Source organism: Lolium perenne, chromosome 4 (assembly GCF_019359855.2).
Source record: "Lolium perenne isolate Kyuss_39 chromosome 4, Kyuss_2.0, whole genome shotgun sequence".
In the NCBI taxonomy this organism is placed as follows: Eukaryota; Viridiplantae; Streptophyta; class Magnoliopsida; order Poales; family Poaceae; genus Lolium; species Lolium perenne.
Window position 1 is genome coordinate 80,050,534 of NC_067247.2, and position 25,562 is coordinate 80,076,095.

General features: G+C 46.3%; 1 pseudogene; it reads left to right on the plus strand.

Moving 5' to 3' along the window:
- On the plus strand, positions 1-25,431 carry LOC127346941 (chaperone protein ClpB1-like; annotated as a pseudogene).
- The last annotated feature ends 131 nt before the right edge of the window (positions 25,432-25,562 follow it).

Below are 25,562 nucleotides of genomic sequence, written 5' to 3' on the forward strand. Positions count from 1 at the left end.
ATGTCTAGGGAAAGTGCTGATAACTTCTGTACTATCCAGGCGTCGGTCCGTCAAGTGCTCTGCGGCGGAGCATTGGCAGCTCTGGGCTACACGGCGTGGAGGTACTACAAGTACACTACATGCCTCCGCACCTACGGTCGGGACCTGACGGCCTTGGCCAGCAAGGCTGATCCGGTGACTGGGCGTGACGATGAGATCGATCGTGTCATCCGCATCCTCTGTCGCCGGAGCAAGAACTGCGCCGGGCTCGTCGGGGACGCCGGTGTTGGCAAGACGGCCATCGCCGAGGGCCTCGCCCAACGCATCATCGCCGGAAAGGTCCCACCCAAGCTCGCCGGAGCGCGTGTCATCGAGCTCAACCTCGGGGCGCTGGTGGCCGGTACGATGTATGTTGGCATGTTCGAGGAGCGTATGGGGAACTTGATCAGCAACCTCGAGCGTTCACGCGGCAAGGTGATCTTGTTCGTCGACGAGATGCACATGCTTCTTGGATCCGGATCCGCCTCAAACAGCCCCCACATGGACGTGGCCAACATGCTGAAGCCAGCTTTGGCTCGTGGCCATATCCGATGCCTCGGCGCCACCACTCACGATGAGTACTGCAAGTATATCGAGAAGGATCCTGCGCTGGAGCGGCGGTTCCAAAAGGTTTACGTCGGGGAGCCGAGCACGCAGTCCACCATTGCCATCCTCCAGGGCCTCAAACTCCGGTACCAAAAGCATTATGGCTTGGAAATTCTCGATGCTACAATTGACGCTGCCGTGCATCTCGCCGACCGCTATATCTCAGGTACTCGTACGCTTCATCGTTTTGATTCGAGACGGACCAATTTTCTTGCTTCTGAGCTTATTTCATTGTTGTTGTTGTGTTTATATGTTGTGCAGGTCGCGAAAACTCGCTAGTACGCTCGAGCTTGAGTGATCCCGAAATCCTCATAGCATCTGTCCGTTCGTTCCTTTGAATGACGTCATGTCTAGCGGTGTAGCAGATGCAGGTCTCTGGTCGTGGAATACGTACTGCGCCACTAGCCAACTACCCGCGGCGTAACCACCGCGCTGATGCGAACGGAGAAGCGAGCAGGCAGATGACGTGGGGTCCGTATTTTTGCACCGAGGCCGGTCAGGACCGAACATGTTGGGCTGAACCGCCGTGGAGGGACAGGACCTGGCGTGAATCCGAGTAAGACGTTGCATGGACCACGTGTGCACGTTTTGGAGCATGCGTACGCCCGAGCGTGCGTGCGCTCGGCCGTGCAACCCGCACGTCATAAACGTAGATGGAGGAAGCTTAAAAAATACGTAGTACTACATGCAAAACCAAATAAAATCCCACGACAGAAATTTATATTAATCCACGCTTAAGGCATCCCCTACGGGCAAACAGGATTTTTTTCTTACACATGATGCTAATTTAAAGACTTGGCTGCAACTAGATATTGCAAAGGGAAAATTTGCCATGGGTCCTTTGCTCAAACACACCACTAAAACACATTTTTGCCTAGTATCATTATACTTTTGTGGACATTTGCCAAAACATAATGTATTATCTAAAACGGAAAAGTTTGACTTTCTCAGATGAAATTACTATCTTGCCATGTAGAAAATATGCCGAGAGTTCTTTTTCTTTCCAAACCGTTCTCTTCTGCTGGACATGAAGGGGATGACAAGGCTCAACAGCAATGAACCCTAGCACCGCTCCATCACACTGGCGTCCTGCCACCGCCTTAAAGCCAGGGAAGCCTCCCTCGTCCGCCCCATCCTACCTCCGCGTCACCCCCTCAAGCATCGTCGTCCAGGCCCCAATATTGACCGGTGTGGCAAGGTGCAGGGCCACCCAGTGCAAAGTCTAATACCAGGTGTTCTGGGCATGACCTGCACTGAGCGTTCTCGATCGCACAAACCAGCGCCCTCATATTTGAGCAAGTTCCTGCAAGCGGCCATGGACGTCGGCGGTCACAGGTTATAGTTAATGTCCGATTTTTTCTTGGACATATCAGTGTCCAACACTGATACGTACAAGAAGTTGAATTACAGGAAAAAAACGATCTGGTTAATGATACGTACAACCTCGGTAAGCATAGAAAATTTAGTTAGAAAAATAATGTTCTAAATTGGACACAAGAGATATATAGTGTGTTTTGGCAAATGTAACAAAATTTAGCAAAATACGAAACTTTCCGTATTGGGCGACATGATGTATTTTAGCAAATGTACCACAAAAGTATAATGGTACTGGGCAAAGACATATTTTAATGGTGTGTTTGGGCAAAGGACTAAAAATAACAGTGTCCCTGGGGCCAATTTTCCCTTGCAAACTATTGCAAACCGTCTGACTACTTAATTAGTACAAATCGGGAGCATCATCATTGGGACTAATGCGATCAGTCGCATATAACAACATAACGTCTAAAACGCCCTGGCCCTCTTGCACATCAGGCTGTCCACCTCGTCAGCATCAACAACTCCATCAGAATCGAACACTTCAACATCCCAGTCGCCTACACGCAGGTCACCAACTTTTTCGAATTGCTGGCAAGTGGCGACCCCTCTTCGATCCACCCACCGCGATTGGAGTGTGCTCCCCGCTACCCTCTACAATCTCATAATCGCATGCCTCCCTCTTCATTTGGGGCCTGAATCCCAAACAAAAATAATCGAAGGTAATTTTTTACTACTAGGTCAATCAGTCAGTAATGTAGATGAAAGCAGGTGGACAAGTTTTTAATCGCATCACCTTACTCGCGCCGTCCAGCGCAATCACCGAACCATCGCGGCTTTTCACCTAAAAAATAAATTAAATCAGCCTCCCTGCTTCGCGGCATTTTTCGAACGGTGAATCATAAATCACAATGGGAAAGGGGCATATGAAAAATCAACCTAGACGTAGGTCCCAAAAGTTGCATGACTTGGCTTTGGCAAACCAGAGCCAGGTCCCAAAAGTTGAGTGCGAGCTGCACCCAGCGCGCGCACCAACACGAACGGGAGCCAAATAGCAGGCTGTTGATCATGGACGCAAAAAGACATCGGGAAAACAAAGTTTCATAGAGTCAAGTGTTTACCTGGACAACACCAACGAGTCTGTCCGCAATCGCAGCTACAGCCTCCATGGTGATCCCCAGCTGAGCCGCTGCCATGGCCGTCATGGGTGTGTACATCTCTATGCTCGCAGATGTACCACCCATTGTCCTTTGACCGCAGCAACCGGCCGATGAGAGCAGGGTATAGGCATCTCGTTGACTGCGAGTTTGTGCCTCGGGGCCTCCCCTGAAAATACAGGCATCAGATAAATAGTCAGAGTTACGCCTGAGGCTTAATCCGCTGAAATTGCCAGTCAAATAATTACTCACCGAGCACCCGCAGACTATCTCTTGCATGCACTTCACTCGGTCCACATTTAGCCGGCTTTTGCCATATCTTACTCCGAATCACCTTTCCCATGAGTACATATTGTAAAAGTCGTAAGCCTCGCCAATAGAATCAAACGTAACCCCAACCTGTGGCACAATCACTTCACCACTAGTGCGGGCCGGGAATTCGCGCAGCGTCCACTCGAGCGCTGTGACCCGTGCGGAGTTCAGTGGTCGTTTCGGGGGCAGAGGGGGGGGGGGGGGGGGGGGGGGGCTCCACCACCCGGGGCCTGCGTGAAACCATCAATAGTGAAAACCTGATATATGAATCGAATTTCTCTGTACATATATTCTCTCGTACCACATTTTTACGGTGCATCTGTTTTGTCATAATAATCCGACCGCATTGAAGGCATTGTACAAAACTTTGAGCTCCAGTGCAAATAAATCATCCCATTTGTACCACATCTAACAATACCTAATCATTCATGGTGCAACCTACCATATGAAAAAGACCCACCAAATTTAGCTGGATTGTTCATTTGCCAGTTTCTCATGAGGAAGAACGTGTCAGCACAAATTAATTTCGGTGTGCCTAAAACTCCAACTATGCTAGTTTTTTCGATCTGATAAAAACCTCGTCCCCATCCCATGTGGTCAGTACGCCAGCAATCAGAAGACAATTAAAAATGATATACAATACATGTGAATCCTACTTTTTGATTAGCGGCACCATGGGATGGGATCAGGTTGTAAGAACGGAATAGCTTTCAGAAAGAGTCCCAATTACCTCCTCTTCCAGCCCGAGACGACGGTGCTCTCTCCTCCGTGGACACCATCGATGACGGACACATCAGCCCCAACCCCCACGTCGCCGCGCGCAGCGCATAGGGCTGCAGCAACAGAGTTGCCGGAGGCTGTACTTGTGTTGTTGCCAGCGCCCGCCACCTGCGCGGCCTCACCCGGTAGCGAGGAGCACCCCATCACTGCCTCCACCTCAACTACGCCGCTCCCAGCTTGGGACAGCAGCGCTTGCAAGCTAAATCCAGGAGCATCACAAACAAAAAAGAAATGAAAATGAGACCACACGACATGGATTTCTGGTTGCCGGAAAACTTCCAAATCGCGCGATGTGGGGAGGAGGCAGGAGATGCGCGGGTCACCTTGGCTCCAGATCTCCGAAGAAGCCGTCGGCCATCCGCATCGTCTGCCCACAGGACGCACAAAAACTTGCCCGGGACCCTCTTCCCTCGCTCCAGCGCGGTGATGAAGCACCGCCACATGCAGTATCACCTGCCCATCAACGGGTAGGGGAAGGGGGAGGTGGAGGGGGCGGCGGCGGCGGCGCGAGGATTAGTGCAGGGGCGGAGTTAGGGTACCGGTGCTGGATAAGTGGGCGCTGATTTTTTGTGTATCTTTTTCCATCAAGAGAAGTAGCGTCTGGGCCGCCTCCGCACGCTCGGCCGCTCGGGTAGGAGACGGAACATGTTCATGCGAATCCTGTAACCTGTTCCAACAACGGCGCGCACCTGGCCCCGAAATTAATTCTGCCACTCTCCCACCTGTACACATTAAATTCAAGGGGGCCCGATCCGTCTCCGTCGCTCCTGTATGTACGTACCGCCATGTACGCGCATTCACATCATTTAATGTTTGGCAATGGCCGCATCACCGCTAGCTGCGTACAATGATTTCGAGACCACACCAGCTCGGGCGCTATTCGTCCGCACTCGTGCAGGTCGTCGGTTTCCTGATAAGGCAATTGATCTCATGGATGAGGCTTGCACCACAGTAGAGCACCTAGGAGGAGAAAATCCGGTTGTTGCGCCAGATCATGTTGCACAGGTAGGCATGTGTCCCCTATTATTTCAGCAGAAAGAATGTGCTTGTTTTTGAACTAGCTTTTTCATTTGACGAAGGTTGTGAGCGCATCGACCGGAATCCCTTTAACTACCCTTGATCAAGACGAGAATGTGAAGTTAATCAACTTAGCCGACAGACTGCACGAGAGAGTGGTTGGGCAGAACGAGGCCGTCAACTTAGTTGCGGATGCAGTGTTGCGTTCCAGGGTTGGCCTTCGCCAGGCTATCCAACCGATAGGCTCCTTCCTCTTTTTGGGATCCACCGGTGTGGGAAAAACAGAGCTTGCAAAAGCTCTCGCCGAACAACTATTTGGCAGTGAGAAGATGATGCTTCGCTTTGATATGTCCGAGTATGTTAGTCCTGAATCCGTGCTACGTCTTGTTGGAGCACTGTAAGGGTATTTTACCCTTATCCATTATTTTGGTATCTATGACACCGTGCTAGAGTATTTGGACTAATACATGCCTACAAGATGACTTTCAGGTATTAGCCAAAGAGGTATGATGGTGTAGCAATGGAACAAAAGGCAACGGGAGACCCCCCCAATTCGACGAAAAATCAGCTAGTTTTTCTGAGCCTGGCCGGTCACAGATCCGGTCGGACCGGCCCTGGAACCGGGCAGCCCGGTCACCAACCGGACCCTGAACCGGTGCCATCCGGGCAAGTTCCAGTAAAGAAACGAAGCCATCCGGCGTGCGTCCGGTCACCAGCCCGGTTTCGAACCGGCTGCTCCGGTCCACGGCCCGGTCTGACCGGGCGCCTGACCGAGCGGCCCGGTCAGCAACCGGGTTCTGCGCCTGTGACATCCGGGCGAAATCCAGTAAGCCCAGAAGCCTGCCCGGTCAAGTCCCGGTCCCAGCTCCGGTTGGAAACCGGCCGGCCCGGTCTGTGGCCCGGTCTGACCGGGCTGTGGACCGGCCTGTCCGGCGCCAAATCCGGTTGACCGGGTTTCTCGAAGAATCTGCTGATGTGGCAAGTGACCAACGGCCGTATTTAGAAGAACACTATAAATAGGTCTTCTCCTACCTCTGAACAGTTAGGCACTACACTACAAGCTGTTCTTGAGCTCTCTCTCTCATACTCCATTGCTAGAAACACCAAAAGCCTCAGATCTCCCTCCTCCTCCACCCAAACTCAAATCCCTCCGGGGAATCATTAGAGGAGGACCCGATCTACCGTTCTACCAAGCCAAATCTCATTCCCCCTTGTATTCATTGAGAAGCTTGCTTCCTAGGGTTCCTTGGAAACCCTAGGTAGGCAAGAGGAGTCCGGAAGCATCCGGGCTGTGGATTTGCTCCGGCACGATTGTGAAGGTTTGGAGGCTACCTCAAAGTCTACCACAAGTGAGTGAGCTATTCCTTCGTGGGATAGGCTCCGGAGAATAGGGTGAGCCTTCGTGGCGCGGGGAATCCTTCGTGGGACCTCCACTCCTCCAAACGTGACGTACCTTGTTGCAAAGCAAGGGAACACGGGAATACATCCTCGTCTCCGCGTGCTATCGGTTATCTCTAACCGAACTCCTTACTTGTGATTTAATCACTGTGAGAGCCTTCGTGCTCTAGTTAGTTGTATCCTCATATAGGTTGCTTCACCTATTTTGCATTAGGCTCATCTTTATATTCCGCAAAGCCTATTATTGCAAAGAAATAATTAAAATTTGTAGAAACCTATTCACCCCCCCCTCTAGGTTTACCATCTCTATACTTTCAATTGGTATCAGAGCAAGGACTCTTATTAAGGGCTTCACCGCCTTAAGAGTGAGATGGATAAACTCTTCGAGGGTCTAGATGAAGACTCTAACCTTTCGGTTAAAGAGATGAAATCTAGATTCTTGGCATATGAGGCCGAGAAGAAGAAAAAGGAGGATGAGCTACAAAACCAAATGGCGTAAATGACTGCCATGCTTAAGAACCTAACTGCGGGTGGAACTTCTAGTGGAGCTTCGGTCTCTAAGGAGTCCTACCATGATGTTAACTATAACTATCCTAGAAACACTTCACCCATGCCTCATATAAACCATAGTGGGACCGTTCCCCATTACGATGGAACTCACTTTCCACATTGGAAATCTGCTATGGAATCTCATATTCGCAAATGCAGTGTGGAGCTATGGGAGCTCATTGTTCATGGACATCGGGAGCCACAAGATCCTACTCGGTTGACCTCCACCGAGTTCTACAACCGTCAACTCAATGCATCCGCACGTGACAAGATTAGAAGTGGCATCAACCGCAAGCTTCTTGATCAAGTCGATGACATTGTCTCCGCTAAAGAGTTGTGGGATCGGATCGTAGTACTCCAAGAGGGAACCGATTTGATCCAATCAGCTCTCTATGAGACCGCAAAGCAAGAGGCCTACCAATTCATGATTCGAGATGGAGAATCCATATTTGATGCCTATGCTAGGCTTGGTGCTCTGAAAGTAAGGGTCAAGGGACTTGGTGTTGAGAAGTACAATGACGGATTTGAGATGAACGAAGCCTTCATAAAATCCAAGGTCATTGCTATGATTGCCGTCAAACAAGAAGACACCAACCTTGGACTCAACTTGCAAATCATGACCAAGAGTGCCGATCTCAACTCCGATGATCTAGTCTCCTATGTGGCCGCCAATGAAAGCATGGCCAAAGCCGGAAAGAGGCTCAAGGCGATGAACCGTGTTGATGAAGCCTCACACAACCATGAAGCGTCACACAACCTTGCTCTCAAAGCTAGAGCCGACCATGAAAGCAAAGAAGACTATGAGATTGAAGAAGATGAAGAGATGACTTCAACTAGTGACATTGCTACCGACTTTGCTTTCTTTGCCAAGAAGTACAAGGCAAAGTTCCCTATGCTCCTCAATGACAAGAAGAAGAAGAGAACTTGCTACAATTGTGATGAAGATAACCACTTTGCAAATGAGTGCCCTTATGAGAAAAGGGTAGACAAGCCAAAGTTCATCAAAGGGGTCAAGCCAAGATTGAAGCCGAACCCAATCAACGATCGGTACAAGAAGAACAAGGGAAGAGCTTTTGTTGGGGCCGAGTACTTGTCCGATGAAGAAGAGGAAGATGAGGAGAAGGAGGCCGGAGTGGCCGGTTTAGCATACTCTAAGCCCGGGTCACTCTTCACATATGACTACTCCAAAGATTACTCCACGGAGAATGATGTTGGCTCTTCCTTCATGGCAAGAACAACTCAAGATGATGACTCCGATGACTCTCCCTCCTCTCCAATCATTGGCTCTTGTCTTATGGCAAGGGAAACCAAGGTAATGGAACCTCCACCTTCCCTATCTAGTGTTCTTGATGATGAAAACAAAGATCAAGAAGAATTAACTATGCTTAAGGAACTCTATGATGTTAGATGCACCCTTCGTGGTGAAGCTCTTGTCAAGTTTGATTTCTTGATGGACTCACTCAAAGAAAAGGATGAGTCCATTGAGGAATTAGAATATCAATTGAATGAGAAGGAACGGAGATTCAATCTCCTAAGACAAGAGCTAAAAACCGAAAGGTGCATATCTCAAGGCCTTAAGCAACAAATTGAAACTTATGAACTTGATAAAGTTAAGGACCTAGAAACTATTGATAGGGCTCAATTATTGACCCAAGGGCTCAATGCTTCAAAGGAGGAACTTGAAGTTGCTCATGCTTCACTCACTAGGGATCTTGACCACCTTGAAAGAGCTAACAAGCTTGTCAAGGATGAGCTCAAGAAACTTGGAGAGAATCATGATCTACTTCAAGAATCTTACAAAAAGGCTCTTGGATCAATGAAGGATCCCATTGATGTTGAAAAGCTTGCTTGTTCCTCCATTTCCTTTACTAGTGAGCATGCTAAACTTGTTGAGGAACATGTTCGTTTACAAGAGGAACTTTCTTTGCATGTTGAGACCAATGCATATCTTGAGTCCTTGGTGACCAAATATGGTCTTGACTATCATCCTAATGAATCTTCTTGTGAGCAAGCATCTATTCTTGAGGAAAATGTTAGGCTAACAAAGGAACTTGCAAAGTTCACCACCGCCAAGAACAAGATGGGATTGGATGACCTCTTGAGTAAGCAAAGGTCAAACAATCAAAAGTATGGACTTGGATATACTCCCAAGTCCCACAAGAAGAACAACTACAAGAAGGAGAAACCCGCTCAAGATAAGAACAAGAAGGTCACTAACAATGGCAAAGCCTCAAAGGGCAAAGCCACTAGTGGTGCCCGCACGGGGCCAAACGATCACTATGCATTATTTGTTGATTATTATGGTGATGTCTATGCTAACTATGTTGGCCCTCCTAATGGCTATGCTTATAGAGAGTACTCAATTTGGGTACCAAAATATATTGTTGCCATTGCAAAGGAACCCATTAATCGATGGGTTCCTAAATCCTCTACTTAATTTTGTAGGGGTATTCCTCCGGTGGTCCAAAATGGGTGTTTGATAGTGGATGCACCAATCATATGACCGGAGGAAAAGGTGTGCTTGATCAATTCATTGAAGATATCCACAAGAAGTCAAGCATTACCTTTGGTGACAACTCAAAGGGAAAGGTACTTGGGTATGGCAAGGTAGCAATCTCTAAGGACTTGTGCCTTGAGACGGTTATGCTTGTTGAACACCTTGGCTATAACTTACTTTCTATATATCATCTTGCCGATGCTGGTTACAATTCATATTTCACTAAATATTATGTGCAAGTCTTTAGGAGTGACAATCTCAAATTGGTCCTTGTTGGATTTGTGGAGAACAACCTTTATGTGGTTGACCTCTCGAAAGAGAGCCCCTCCTTCTCCACATGTCTAATGGCGGCCAAGCATGACGAAGAATGGTTGTGGCATCGCCGCCTTGGTCATGTTAACATGAGGAATCTTAAACAACTCCTAAAGGGTGAGCATATTGTGGGACTAACCGGTGTTTCTTTTGAGAAAGATCGTGTTTGTAGTGCATGTGTAGCCGGAAAGCAACTCAAGAAGAAGCATCCCATCAAGAGTATTGTTACCACATCTAGGCCTTTGGAGCTCCTTCATTTGGACCTCTTTGGGCCATCACACTATGATACTCTTGGTGGAAGCAAGTATGGACTTGTCATTGTTGATGATTACTCAAGATACTCTTGGGTCTTTCTCCTTAAGTCTAAGGACGAGACCCATAGAGAGTTCATCACCTTCGCCAAGAAAGCTCAACGTATGTATGAATCCGAGATCAAGGCAATTAGGACCGACAATGGCACCGAGTTCAAGAACTACACTATGCAAGAGTTTGTGGATGATGAGGGCATCAAGCATGAGTTTTCGGTGCCATACACCCCTCAACAAAATGGTGTTGTTGAAAGGAAGAACCGGACTATCATTGAGATGGCAAGAACCATGTTGAGTGAATTCAACTCACCCCACAACTTTTGGGGAGAAGCCATCTCTACGGCCGTCCACTACTCCAACCGGCTCTTCCTCCGTCCCCTCCACAACGAAACCCCATACGAGCTCCTTACCGGTAACAAGCCTAATGTCATGTATATTCGTGTCTTTGGATGCAAATGCCTTGTTAAGAACAACAAAGGAAAGCTCGGTAAATTTGAAACTAGAACCATAGAGGGTATATTTGTTGGATATGCGGAGAACTCTCACGCCTATAGATACTACAACCGGTCCTCCGGGACTATTGAAGTATCTTGTGACGTGGTGTTCTTGGAGGATAATGGCTCCCAAGTGGAGCAAGTTGTTCCATGTGTTGCAGGTAATGATGTTGATCCATCGAGTGCCATCAAGCATATGGGCATTGGACACATCCGGCCCATGGAGGTTCATAATGATGATCAAGATGATGGAGTAGATGTCTCAAGCACGCCACAAGTAGAGCCTAGCTCAACTCAAGCCGAACCATCAAGTGCAACTCAAGAACCACCCTCCACTCAAAATGAGTCTCAATCCGAAGAACAAGAAGAAGATCCTCATTCCATGGAGCAAGATCATGATGACGATCAAGAAACATCCTCAACTCATGATCAAGCTCAAGTGGTCCCTCATGATCAAGTACTAGCAAGAGATGAATTCATTGATCATGAAGGAACCATTCGGAAGATCAAGGCCGCTACAAGGGCAAGTGACATGAAAGTGGATCAAGTCCTTGGTAGCATCTCAAGAGGAGTGGTAACTCGTAGACACCATGCATTACTTATCACTTATTGTCAACATCATGCTTTCGTGTCTAGTTTTGAACCACTTAAGGTACATGAAGCCTTGGTCGATCCGGATTGGGTAATTGCCATGCAAGAAGAATTGGAGTGTTTCACTCGTAATGAAGTATGGTCTCTAGTTGAGAGACCCAAGGATCATCGCATCAACGTCATTGGGACCAAATGGGTATTCAAGAACAAGCAAGATGAGAATGGCATTGTTATACGAAACAAAGCAAGGTTAGTGGCGCAAGGGTTTGCCCAAATAGAAGGTATGGATTTTGAGGATACCTTTGCGCCGGTAGCCCGTCTTGAAGCTATTCGTCTTTTGCTTGCATTTGCATCTTTCCACAATTTCAAATTATATCAAATGGATGTGAAAAGTGCATTTTTGAATGGTCCCCTAAAAGAAACCGCATATGTGGCTCAACCCCTGGGTAAAGACCCATGCCGACCCAACCACGTGTATTTACTCCATAAGGCACTCTACGGTCTCAAGCAAGCTCCACGTGCTTGGTATGAGTTCCTTAGGGATTTCTTACTACATGATGGGTTTTGCATGGGTACGGTCGATTCCACCCTTTTCACCAAGCGGGTTAAAGGGGTGGCCTCTTTATATGTCAAATATATGTTGATGATATTATTTTTGGTGGAACTAACCCCAATCATAACAAAGCTTTTGAGCTATTGATGACTAGGAAATTTGAGATGTCCATGATGGGAGAGTTGAAGTTCTTTCTAGGCTTCCAAGTGAGGCAACTTGCAAAAGGCACCTTCATCTCTCAAGAAAAGTATGTGAAGGACATGCTCAAGAAATTCAACATGACCAATGCAAGTCCAATGAAGACACCCATGCCCGTAAAGGGGCAACTTGGTTCATGTGACGGTGAGAAGGATGTGGACATAAAGGTATACCGCTCCATGATAGGATCCTTGCTCTACCTTTGTGCCTCTAGGCCGGATATCATGCTAAGTGTAGGGATGTGTGCTCGTTTTCAATCCGCTCCCAAGGAGAGCCATTTAGTGGCGGTCAAACGGATACTAAGATACCTTGTTCTCACTCCTACTCTCGGGCTATGGTATCCAAAGGGGTCAACCTTTGAACTCATTGGCTATTCGGATTCCGATTGGGCCGGTGATAAGGTTGATCGGAAGTCTACCTCCGGGGCTTGCCAATTTATTGGCCGGTCATTGGTGAGTTGGTCATCCAAGAAACAAAACTCCACCGCCCTATCCACCGCCGAAGCCGAATACATATCCGCGGCATCTTGTTGCACTCAATTGTTATGGATGAAGCAAACCTTGAAAGACTATGGTGTGTCTCTTGGTACGGTGCCTCTTCTTTGTGACAATGAAAGTGCAATAAAGATCGCCAACAACCCGGTTCAACATTGTCGCACCAAACATATTGACATTCGCCATCACTTCCTACGTGATCATGTTGCCAATAAGGATATTGATCTCACTCATGTGGGAACAACCTACCAATTGGCGGATATTTTCACTAAGCCTTTGGATGAAGCCCGCTTTGTTAACTTGAGAGGAGAACTTGGTATTCTTGATCCTAAAAACTTGGATTGATTAACTTCTTGCACTATATTCTTGCATTTATCTTGCTATCTAGCTTAGAGGCATAGCACATATGGGGATAGTCATCTAACCATGTCTTGGTATGATGCATACCTATGTGTGCAACATAAATAGACCCAATGTCATTATATGGACCCAAGCATGTCTCTTCGAGGTCTCATGACATTTGCGCTTTCACATAGGGGGAGTAATCCCCCGCCCCTCATTGAGCCTTCATTACAACTTGATTTGACTATATAAGGCCAAATGATCTTATTGCAAAAACTAGTTCAAAATGCTCTTATGATTCTTGATATACTTCGAATCATGCCCATTGTAGCTATTTGTATCTTGTTTGCCTTTTCACTCCAATGGGTATGCCTAGAGAACTTTGTGTTTTCCAATCCCATGTCTATGCTCATCTCATCATCATCTATCTATCTATATGTACATGTCATCATATGAGCACTCACACACATTTACACAAAGAATAGGGGCAAAACGAGGCAAAATGACACATTTTTGGGAAAATTGACTCTGGCCGGTCACTGGCCCGGTCAGACCGGCCTGTGCGCCGGGTCGTCCGGTCACTGGCCCGGTCGACCGGGCACCCGACCGGCCGTGCGAGCTGTTATGTTTTGAAGAGGATACCCCTTGGGGATCTTCTTCCTCATTATCCCCCACCTCTCAAACCTCCATGGCCGCCGCCTCCACCATCTCCACCACACCCTAGGCACTTCCCACCACTACATTCTCCCCAAACTTCACACAACCATAGATCGGGACCTCTCAAGCATCTTCACCAAAGGATTTGGTCCCTCTCAAGCTCGTTTGGGAGATCGTGGGGATTTGGTCCTCAAGCCTTCTTCACGAGTTCCTCTTGCTCCCTTGGGCCAAGAGGACAATGTCTTCGGGTAAATCTTTCTCCCTATCTCTCTCCCTCTTGCTTTCCCTCACCCATTGCCCATTGTTGAGGAAAGTTGAGAAAAGTTAGGGTTAGGGTTAGGGTTAGTAAGTCCTCATGCCACCTAGAGTGTCACACCCCTCCTATGCACATTGTTCACTCTCCTGGTATAATCTATGTTCAAGTTTGTGAGTTTTTGCATGATTTTATGTCGAATTTCTGGGCCAACATCACAACTCAGCATGACCCGGTCCACAGCCCGGTCGACCGGCCTCTCGACCGGCTGGTCCGGCGCACAGCCCGGTCAACCGGATGGCCAACCGGCTCGTCCGGTCTGTCGTCCGGTCGGACCGGCTCCTGCGCCGGCTCGCCCAGCTCTTTCGCATGATCTCGTCGAGACACTTGAATATAGGCTATGCTTTTGGCTTCCTCACATATGCTGATGACATGTACACTTACCTCTTTGCTATCCTCTCCCTATTATGCTGATTCACAGGTGATGAATGGACTGATGCGGACCCTGGCCATGTTGCCAAGAGAGGGAGGCGCTCTGGGGTTCCACCACGGCGCTCCACTGGTCGTGCTCCTCAGACTATGGGAGGTGGCAGCTCAACTGGAGGCCGCATCAAGAAATCTGCCAATAAGAGGAAAGATAAAGAGGCAGCACAGGATGGTGATGAGGTACTGCCAGATTTCCATGTTGGTAGTGTGCATATTGGGGCATGGAGAAGACTCAGAGAGTCCAACCCCTATCGCTTTGAGGAACCCACTTACACAGGGGGAGATCAATTTTTCTGGACCAACACACAGCAAGTCATGTGGGATGAATTCTATGACTCCCGCGAGTACATGAAGAAAGGCACCATTGTTATGCCCAAGGCCATCAAGGATGTCATTGGAATGTATGAAGCCACCAAGTTCCGCTTTGTGGTTGCGACCTTGAGGCGGATGGGGTTGTATGATCTTATGTGCTTGACACCTACTGATGGGTGCTATTGTCCAACCTTGGTGAGACAGTTCCACTGCACAGTCTTTTTCCATGATGATGCAGCTCGGACTATGACTTGGATGACTGGCAAACAGAAATACACTTGCAACTACCTTGATTTCTGTGAAGCCTTGGGGTTTGGTGGAGGGCGTACTTCTGGCTTCAAGATATATTCTCAGCAGAAGTTCAACCGTGGGGACATTGCTGGTTGCTATCCGCCGGAACCCACACCTGGACCTCCCACCATCTCCGGGATGTACTACTCCTACCTCTTACTTGCCAAGCTCTTCCGTGAGACTCTCATCAGCAAGTCCGGCGATACAAGTGAATGCCGTGCATATCATCTGAACTTGATGTACTACTGTCTCCCTGAGCACCGGCAACCTATTGATGGTTGTGATCTCATCTACTGCGAGTTACGGCGCTGTGTTCGCGAGAGGTTGACTCCTAATCTTGCCCAGTACGTTCAGCTGCTCATCAACAAGGTTGTGCCCGCACCTCTCAATACTTTAGGTGAGCGGGTCAGGATGGAAGCGTTCAAAATACCTGCCCAAGGTGATAACCCGGATGTTCCTGAAATGATGCCTTCTGAGCGCCGGTCCAAGGCACGCCATGACCATGCTAGCTCCAGCTCCTCTCGTCGCCCACAGCGTGGTGTGATACGTCTCCGACGTATCGATAATTTCTTATGTTCCATGCCACATTATTGATGTTATCTACATGTTTTATGCACACTTTATGTCATATTCGTGCATTTTCTGGAACTAACCTATTAACAAGATGCCGAAGTGCCAGTTGCTGTTTTCTGCTGTTTTTGGTTTCAGAAATCCTAGTAAGGAAATATTCTCGGAATTGGACGAAATCAAAGCCCAGGGGCCTATTTTCTCACGAAGCTTCCAGAAGTCCGAAGGAGAGACGAAGAGGGGCCACGGAGGGGCCACACCCTAGGGCGGCGCGGCCCCCCCCTTGGCCGCGCGGCCCTGTGGTGTGGGGCCCCCGTGCCGCCTCTTGACCTGCCCTTCCGCCTACAAATAGCCTCCGTGACGAAACCCCCAGTACCGAGAACCACGATACGGAAAACCTTCCAGAGACGCCGCCGCCGCCGATCCCATCTCGGGGGATCCAGGAGATCGCCTCCGGCACCCTGCCGGAGAGGGGAATCATCTCCCGGAGGACTCTACGCCGCCATGGTCGCCTCCGGTGTGATGTGTGAGTAGTCTACCCCTGGACTATGGGTCCATAGCAGTAGCTAGATGGTTGTCTTCTCCCCATTGTGCTATCATTGTCGGATCTTGTGAGCTGCCTATCATGATCAAGATCATCTATCTGTAATTCTATATGTTGCGTTTGTTGGGATCCGATGAATAGAGAATACTTGTTATGTTGATTATCAAAGTTATGCTTATGTGTTGTTTATGATCTTGCATGCTTTCCGTTACTAGTAGATGCTCTGGCCAAGTAGATGCTTGTAACTCCAAGAGGGAGTACTTATGCTCGATAGTGGGTTCATGCCTGCATTAACACCTGGGACAGTGACAGAAAGTTCTAAGGTTGTGTTGTGCTGTTGCCACTAGGGATAAAACATTGATGCTATGTCTAAGGATGTAGTTGTTGATTACATTACGCACCATACTTAATGCAATTGTCTGTTGCTTTGCAACTTAATACTGGAGGGGGTTCGGATGATAACCTGAAGGTGGACTTTTTAGGCATAGATGCAGTTGGATGGCGGTCTATGTACTTTGTCGTAATGCCCAATTAAATCTCACTATACTCATCATGATATGTATGTGCATTGTCATGCTCTCTTTATTTGTCAATTGCCCAACTGTAATTTGTTCACCCAACATGCTGTTCGTCTTATGGGAGAGACACCTCTAGTGAACTGTGGACCCCGGTCCAATTCTCTTTACTGAAATACAATCTACTGCAATACTTGTTCTACTGTTTTCTGCAAACAATCATCTTCCACACAATACGGTTAATCCTTTGTTACAGCAAGCCGGTGAGATTGACAACCTCACTGTTTCGTTGGGGCAAAGTACTTTGGTTGTGTTGTGCAGGTTCCACGTTGGCGCCGGAATCCCTGGTGTTGCGCCGCACTACATCTCGCCGCCATCAACCTTCAACGTGCTTCTTGGCTCCTCCTGGTTCGATAAACCTTGGTTTCTTTCTGAGGGAAAACTTGCTGCTGTGCGCATCATACCTTCCTCTTGGGGTTGCCCAACGAACGTGTGAAATACACGCCATCAAGCATATTTTCTGGCGCCGTTGCCGGGGAGGAAAGGTAAAAGGCTCTCATACTACGGTCCCAGGTAAAGTATTTTTCTGGCACCGTCGTGTGTGTGCTCGAAGCTATTTCCTTTAGATCCTGCAATTACATCTTTTTGTTTCTTGTTTACACTAGTTTGGCATAATGGACAACAATGAGCTTCTTGTTCTATTTCCTGATTTAAAACATGGATTGTTTGATGCGAAAATTAAAAAACCTATGAAATCTTCTTTGCATGCTGGTAGTAATATTAGTATGAACGCTTTGAACACCATTGTTGACAATAATATAGAAAGTTCTAAGCTTGGGGAAGCTGGTTTTCATGATATTTTTAGTCCCCCAAGCATTGAGGAGAAAATTTTCTTTGATGATACTTTGCCTCCTATTTATGATGATAATGATACTGGTCTTTTAGTGCCGCCTACTATGGAGAGTAAATTTTGTTGTGATTATACTATGCCTCCTACACTTGATGAGAATAATAATGATAGCTACTTTGTTGAATTTGCTCCCACTACAACTAATAAAATTGATTATGCTTATGTGGAGAGTAATAATTTTATGCATGAGACTCATGATAAGAATGCTTTATGTGATAGTTATATTGTTGAGTTTGCTCATGTTGCTACTGAAAATTATTATGAGAGAGGAAAATATGGTTGTAGAAATTTTCATGTTACTAAAATACCTCTCTATGTGCTGAAATTTTTCAAGCTACACTTGTTTTATCTTCCTATGCTTGTTACTTTGCTCTTCATGAACTTGTTTATTTACAAGATTCCTATGCATAGGAAGCATGTTAGACTTAAATGTGTTTTGTATTTGCCTCTGGATGCTCTCTTTTGCTTCAAATACTATTTCTTGCGAGTGCATCATTAAAACTGCTGAGCCCATCTTAATGGCTATAAAGAAAAGAACTTCTTGGGAGATAACCCATGTGTTATTTTGCTACAGTACTTTGTTTTATATTTGTGTCTTGGAAGTTGTTTACTACTGTAGCAACCTCTCCTTATCTTAGTTTTGTGTTTTGTTGTGCCAAGTAAAGCCGTTGATAGAAAAGTAAGTACTAGATTTGGATTACTGTGCAGTTCCAGATTTCTTTGCTGTCACGAATCTGGGTCCACCTCCCTGTAGGTAGCTCAGAAAATTAAGCCAATTTACGTGCATGATCCTCAGATATGTACGCAACTTTCATTCAATTTGAGAATTTTCATTTGAGCAAGTCTGGTGCCATTTTAAAATTCGTCAATACGAACTGTTCTGTTTTGACAGATTCTGCCTTTTATTTCGCATTGCCTCTTTTGCTATGTTGGATGAATTTCTTTGATCCACTAATGTCCAGTAGCATTATGCAATGTCCAGAAGTGTTAAGAATGATTGTGTCACCTCTGAATATGTCAATTTATAATGTGCACTAACCCTCTAATGAGTTGTTTCGAGTTTGGTGTGGAGGAAGTTTTCAAGGATCAAGAGAGGAGTATGATGCAACATGATCAAGGAGAGTGAAAGCTCTAAGCTTGGGGATGCACCCGGTGGTTCACCCCTGCATATATCAAGAAGACTCAAGCGTCTAAGCTTGGGGATGCCCAAGGCATCCCCTTCTTCATCGACAACATTATCAGGTTCCTCCCCTGAAACTATATTTTTATTCCATCACATCTTATGTGCTTTTTCTTGGAGCGTCGGTTTGTTTTTGTTTTTGTTTTGTTTGAATAAAATGGATCCTAGCATTCACTTTATGGGAGAGAGACACGCTCCGCTGTAGCATATGGACAAGTATGTCCTTGGTTTCTACTCATAGTATTCATGGCGAAGTTTCTCCTTCGTTAAATTGTTATATGGTTGGAATTGGAAAATGATACATGTAGTAATTGCTATAAATGTCTTGGGTAATGTGATACTTGGCAATTGTTGTGCTCATGTTTAAGCTCTTGCATCATATGCTTTGCACCCATTAATGAAGAAATACATAGAGCATGCTAAAATTTGGTTTGCATATTTGGTTTCTCTAAGGTCTAGATAATTTCTAGTATTGAGTTTGAACAACAAGGAAGACGGTGTAGAGTCTTATAATGTTTTCAATATGTCTTTTATGTGAGTTTTGCTGCACCGGTTCATCCTTGTGTTTGTTTCAAATAAGCCTTGCTAGCCTAAACCTTGTATCGAGAGGGAATACTTCTCATGCATCCAAAATACTTGAGCCAACCACTATGCCATTTGTGTCCACCATACCTACCTACTACATGGTATTTTCCAGCCATTCCAAAGTAAATTGCTTGAGTGCTACCTTTAAAATTCCATCATTCACCTTTGCAATATATAGCTCATGGGACAAATAGCTTAAAACCTATTGTGGTATTGAATATGTAATTATGCACTTTATCTCTTATTAAGTTGCTTGCTGTGCGATAACCATGCTTACTGGGGACGCCATCAACTGTTCATTGTTGAATTTCATGTGAGTTGCTATGCATGTTCGTCTTGTCTGAAGTAAGGGCGATCTACACTGAGTTGAATGGTTTGAGCATGCATATTGTGAGAGAAGAACATCGGGCCGCTTAACCGAAGCCATGTTCCATGGTGGAAGTTTCAGTTTTGGACAACAATCCTCAAATCTCTAATGAGAAAAGAATTAATTGTTGTTGAATGCTTAAAGCATTAAAAGAGGAGTCCATTATCTGTTGTCTATGTTGTCCCGGTATGGATGTCTAAGTTGAGAATAATCAATAGCGAGAAATCCAATGCGAGCTTTCTCCTTAGACCTTTGTACGGGCGGCATAGAGGTACCCCTTTGTGATACTTGGTTAAAGCATATGTATTGCGGTGATAATCCGGAGTAGTCCAAGCTAATTAGGACAAGGTGCGGGCACTATTAGTACACTATGCATGAGGCTTGCAACTTATAAGATATAATTTACATGATGCATATGCTTTATTACTACCGTTGACAAAATTGTTTCATGTTTTCAAAATCAAAGCTCTAGCACAAATATAGCAATCGATGCTTTTTCCTCAATGAGGACCATTCTTTTACTTTCAATGTTGAGTCAGTTCACCTATTTCTCTCCACCTCAAGAAGCAAACATTTGTGTGAACCGTGCATTGATTCCTACATACTTGCTTATTGCACTTATTATATTACTCTATGTTGACAATATCCATGAGATATACATGTTATAAGTTGAAAGCAACCGCTGAAACTTAATCTTCTTTTGAGTTGCTTCAATACCTTTACTTTGAATTATTGCTTTATGAGTTAACTCTTATGCAAGACTTATTGATGCTTGTCTTGAAGTGCTATTCATGAAAAGTCTTTGCTATATGATTCACTTGTTTACTCATGTCATATACATTGTTTTGATCGCTGCATTCACTACATATGCTTTACAAATAGTATGATCAAGATTATGATGGCATGTCACTCCGGAAATTATACGTGTTATCGTTTTACCCGCTCGGGACGAGCAGAGAACTAAGCTTGGGGATGCTGATACGTCTCCGACGTATCGATAATTTCTTATGTTCCATGCCACATTATTGATGTTATCTACATGTTTTATGCACACTTTATGTCATATTCGTGCATTTTTACGGAACTAACCTATTAACAAGATGCCGAAGTGCCGATTCTTTGTTTCTGCATTGTTTTTGGTTTCAGAAATCCTAGTAAGGAAATATTCTCGGAATTGGACGAAATCAAAGCCCAGGGGGCCTATTTTCTCACGAAGCTTCCAGAAGTCCGAAGGAGAGACGAAGAGGGGCCACGGAGGGGCCACACCCTAGGCGGCGCGGCCCCCCTTGGCCGCGCGGCCCGTGGTGTGGGGCCCCGTGCCGCCTCTTGACCTGCCCTTCCGCCTACAAATAGCCTCCGTGACGAAACCCCCGCATCCGAGAACCACGATACGGAAAACCTTCCGGAGAGACGCCGCCGCCGCCGATCCCATCTCGGGGATCCAGAGATCGCCTCCGGCACCCTGCCGGAGAGGGGAATCATCTCCCCGGAGGACTCTACGCCGCCATGGTCGCCTCCGGTGTGATGTGTGAGTAGTCTACCCCTGGACTATGGGTCCATAGCAGTAGCTAGATGGTTGTCTTCTCCCCATTGTGCTATCATTGTCGGATCTTGTGAGCTGCCTATCATGATCAAGATCATCTATCTGTAATTCTATATGTTGCGTTTGTTGGGATCCGATGAATAGAGAATACTTGTTATGTTGATTATCAAAGTTATGCTTATGTGTTGTTTATGATCTTGCATGCTTTCCGTTACTAGTAGATGCTCTGGCCAAGTAGATGCTTGTAACTCCAAGAGGGAGTACTTATGCTCGATAGTGGGTTCATGCACGCATTAACACAGGACGATGTGATGAAAGTTCTAAGGTTGTGTTGTGCTGTTGCCACTAGGGATAAAACATTGATGCTATGTCTAAGGATGTAGTTGTTGATTACATTACGCACCATACTTAATGCAATTGTCTGTTGCTTTGCAACTTAATCTTGGAGGGGTTCGGATGATAACCTGAAGGTGGACTTTTTAGGCATAGATGCAGTTGGATGGCGGTCTATGTACTTTGTCGTAATGCCCAATTAAATCTCACTATACTCATCATGATATGTATGTGCATTGTCATGCTCTCTTTATTTGTCAATTGCCTAACTGTAATTTGTTCACCCAACATGCTGTTCGTCTTATGGGAGAGACACCTCTAGTGAACTGTGGACCCCGGTCCAATTCTCTTTACTGAAATACAATCCCATCGCAATACTTGTTCTACTGTTTTCTGCAAACAATCATCTTCCACACAATACGGTTAATCCTTTGTTACAGCAAGCCGGTGAGATTGACAACCTCACTGTTTCGTTGGGGCAAAGTACTTTGGTTGTGTTGTGCAGGTTCCACGTTGGCGCTGGAATCCCTGGTGTTGCGCCGCACTACATCTCGCCGCCATCAACCTTCAACGTGCTTCTTGGCTCCTCCTGGTTCGATAAACCTTGGTTTCTTTCTGAGGGAAAACTTGCTGCTGTGCGCATCATACCTTCCTCTTGGGGTTGCCCAACGAACGTGTGAAATACACGCCATCATGGTGTCGCACGGTTCTTCTCTCGCTTATGGCAGATGTGCAAAAATACAAATGATGTTGCACATCAAAGTCTCTCTTTGAACCAAGAGACAAGGAGGCGCCAAAATGAGTTCATGGCTGCTAGGAATGTGCCTATCCCTCCTCCTGGCCCTGAGTTGGAGCCTGTCCAAGCACCAGACTGGGAGATGCCTCCTCTCACTGATGAGATGTTCCAGAACTTTGATCCTTCTCTGTACTTTGGTGGTCCTACTCCTAGATTTGCTCATGCACCTCCTGCTGATGATGATGATGAAGAGGATGATGACGGTGATGAGGATGATGATGAAGAGGATGATGATGACGAGGATGACGATGGGGATGGTGATGGCAGCTCTCCACCCGCGGGGCACGAGTTCTATTGATGGGACGCTAGCATCCTTCCTCTTTTCTTCGCCTTTTTGGTGTTCCGATGCCAAAGGGGGAGAAGAGAGTAGAGTCTAGAATAATCACGGGGTTCTTTGATTATCACAAGCCATGGGAGTTGCTTTATTTGGATTTTATATGGCTTGTGCGTATTTGCTTTGATTTCTCAAGAACCATTTGCTACTTTGAATAATTCATGTATGGATATGTATGGACGACTATTATGTGTGCTACTCTATGTTAGGATAATCATGCTTTATGGATAATCATGCTTTATGCTTATATATGTTGATATACTTGTCCATACCATGCTTGTTTCCTAAAGATATTGGGGGAGCTTCTCATATTCCACAAATGGTGCACTTTGCATTCAAACGCAAACTCTCCAAGTGCACACATTATGGGGGAGCTGTCGTAATATCTTATATGGAATCAAGGTTTAGAGCTTATCATAATATCTATGTGTTACTCTAGCTCGGTTTGTCATCGTATACCAAAAAGGGGGAGATTGTAAGGGTATTTTACCCTTATCCATTATTTTGGTATCTATGACACCGTGCTAGAGTATTTGGACTAATACATGCCTACAAGATGACTTTCAGGTATTAGCCAAAGAGGTATGATGGTGTAGCAATGGAACAAAAGGCAACGGGAGACCCCCCCAATTCGACGAAAAATCAGCTAGTTTTTCTGAGCCTGGCCGGTCACAGATCCGGTCGGACCGGCCCTGGAACCGGGCAGCCCGGTCACCAACCGGACCCTGAACCGGTGCCATCCGGGCAAGTTCCAGTAAAGAAACGAAGCCATCCGGCGTGCGTCCGGTCACCAGCCCGGTTTCGAACCGGCTGCTCCGGTCCACGGCCCGGTCTGACCGGGCGCCTGACCGAGCGGCCCGGTCAGCAACCGGGTTCTGCGCCTGTGACATCCGGGCGACATCCAGTAAGCCCAGAAGCCTGCCCGGTCAAGTCCCGGTCCCAGCTCCGGTTGGAAACCGGCCGGCCCGATCGTGGCTCCGGTCGACCGGCCGTGGACCGGCCTGTCCGGCGCCAAATCCGGTTGACCGGGTTTTCTCGAAGAATCTGCTGATGTGGCAAGTGACCAACGGCCGTATTTAGAAGAACACTATAAATAGGTCTTCTCCTACCTCTGAACAGTTAGGCACTACACTACAAGCTGTTCTTGAGCTCTCTCTCTCATACTCCATTGCTAGAAACACCAAAAGCCTCAGATCTCCCTCCTCCTCCACCCAAACTCAAATCCCTCCGGGGAATCATTAGAGGAGGACCCGATCTACCGTTCTACCAAGCCAAATCTCATTCCCCCTTGTATTCATTGAGAAGCTTGCTTCCTAGGGTTCCTTGGAAACCCTAGGTAGGCAAGAGGAGTCCGGAAGCATCCGGGCTGTGGATTTGCTCCGGGCAAGATTGTGAAGGTTTGGAGGCTACCTCAAAGTCTACCACAAGTGAGTGAGCTATTCCTTCGTGGGATAGGCTCCGGAGAATAGGGTGAGCCTTCGTGGCGCGGGGAATCCTTCGTGGGACCTCCACTCCTCCAAACGTGACGTACCTTGTTGCAAAGCAAGGGAACACGGGAATACATCCTCGTCTCCGCGTGCTATCGGTTATCTCTAACCGAACTCCTTACTTGTGATTTAACTGCCTGTGAGAGCCTTCGTGCTCGAGTTAGTTGTATCCTCATATAGGTTGCTTCACCTAGTTTGCATTAGGCTCATCTTTATATTCCGCAAAGCCTAATATTGCAAAGAAAGAATTAAAATTTGTAGAAACCTATTCACCCCCCCCCCCCTCTAGGTTTACCATCTCTATACTTTCAAGCACCCCCAAGGTTTCATTTATAATAAGCATACCTTAATTTCAAGCATTATATTATCATATCGAAATATTTAATTTTACTTATATATGAATGTTTCTTTGGTAACATCATAAAGCTGCCATGGATATGAAGATGGCGGACAACTGACGGAGAAAGTTAGGAGACGCCCATATTGCGTTATCCTTTTCGATGAGGTGGAGAAGGCATATCCGTCGGTTTTGGATGTTTTTCTACAGCTCCTTGACGATGGTGTGTTGACTGATGGTAAAGGGCATAATGTTGATTTCAAGAATACAATTATCATTATGACTTCAAATGTTGGGGCAGAGCACCTAAATGTAGGAATGGTTGGAGAAAAGGCAATGGCTGATTCGCGAAACCTTCTCATGAAACAGGTTTGTGAATCACGGATAGTCTTAATTAAGAAGTAGCTGTCCATTGATTCATTTTAATACATATATATATATTAATTTGTTGGTGCAGGTTCAAAAATGCTTCAAGCCCGAATTTCTCAACAGATTAAGTGAGATTGTAGTATTTGAGCCGCTTTCGCACCATCAAATGAAAGAGATCGTCAATATCCAAATGAAGAGTGTCCTTGCTACAATAGCTGGCAAGGGTATATCTCTGGTTCTTAGTGATGCCGTGTTGGATGTCATTTTGTCAGAATCACACAACCCAGTAAGTAATTTTTTTTCATTTTGAACGTAATCATGCCATCGACCTTAAATAGTGATCATCGTTTTTATTGACCAAAAATTTCTTTCACAGTTCTACGGCGCAAGGCCCATAAAAAGGTGGATAGAAAAAAACATAATGACAACTATCTGCAAGATGCTAGTCAGTGGAGAAGCCAGTGAAGGATCAACAATCTCCATTGATTCTACCTGTGACAAGAAAGGGTTAAAATACCAATTGGAAAAGAACAAAAATGTGAAGAATCCATGAAGTAGGAGATCTTCTCCGTAACTCTGGAGAACGACAACGATGGCTTGATCTTGGCCACGTTTACATATAAGGAAAAGGAGGCGCAGCTTTGACTTGTTTTCTATTTTTCTCTCGCACGCAGCATATATTGAGACCATACCATTTTCACTGCGCGAAACCGTTTTTGATTATTGTAGTCTTCCTTCAGGTGTCTTGCGTATTAT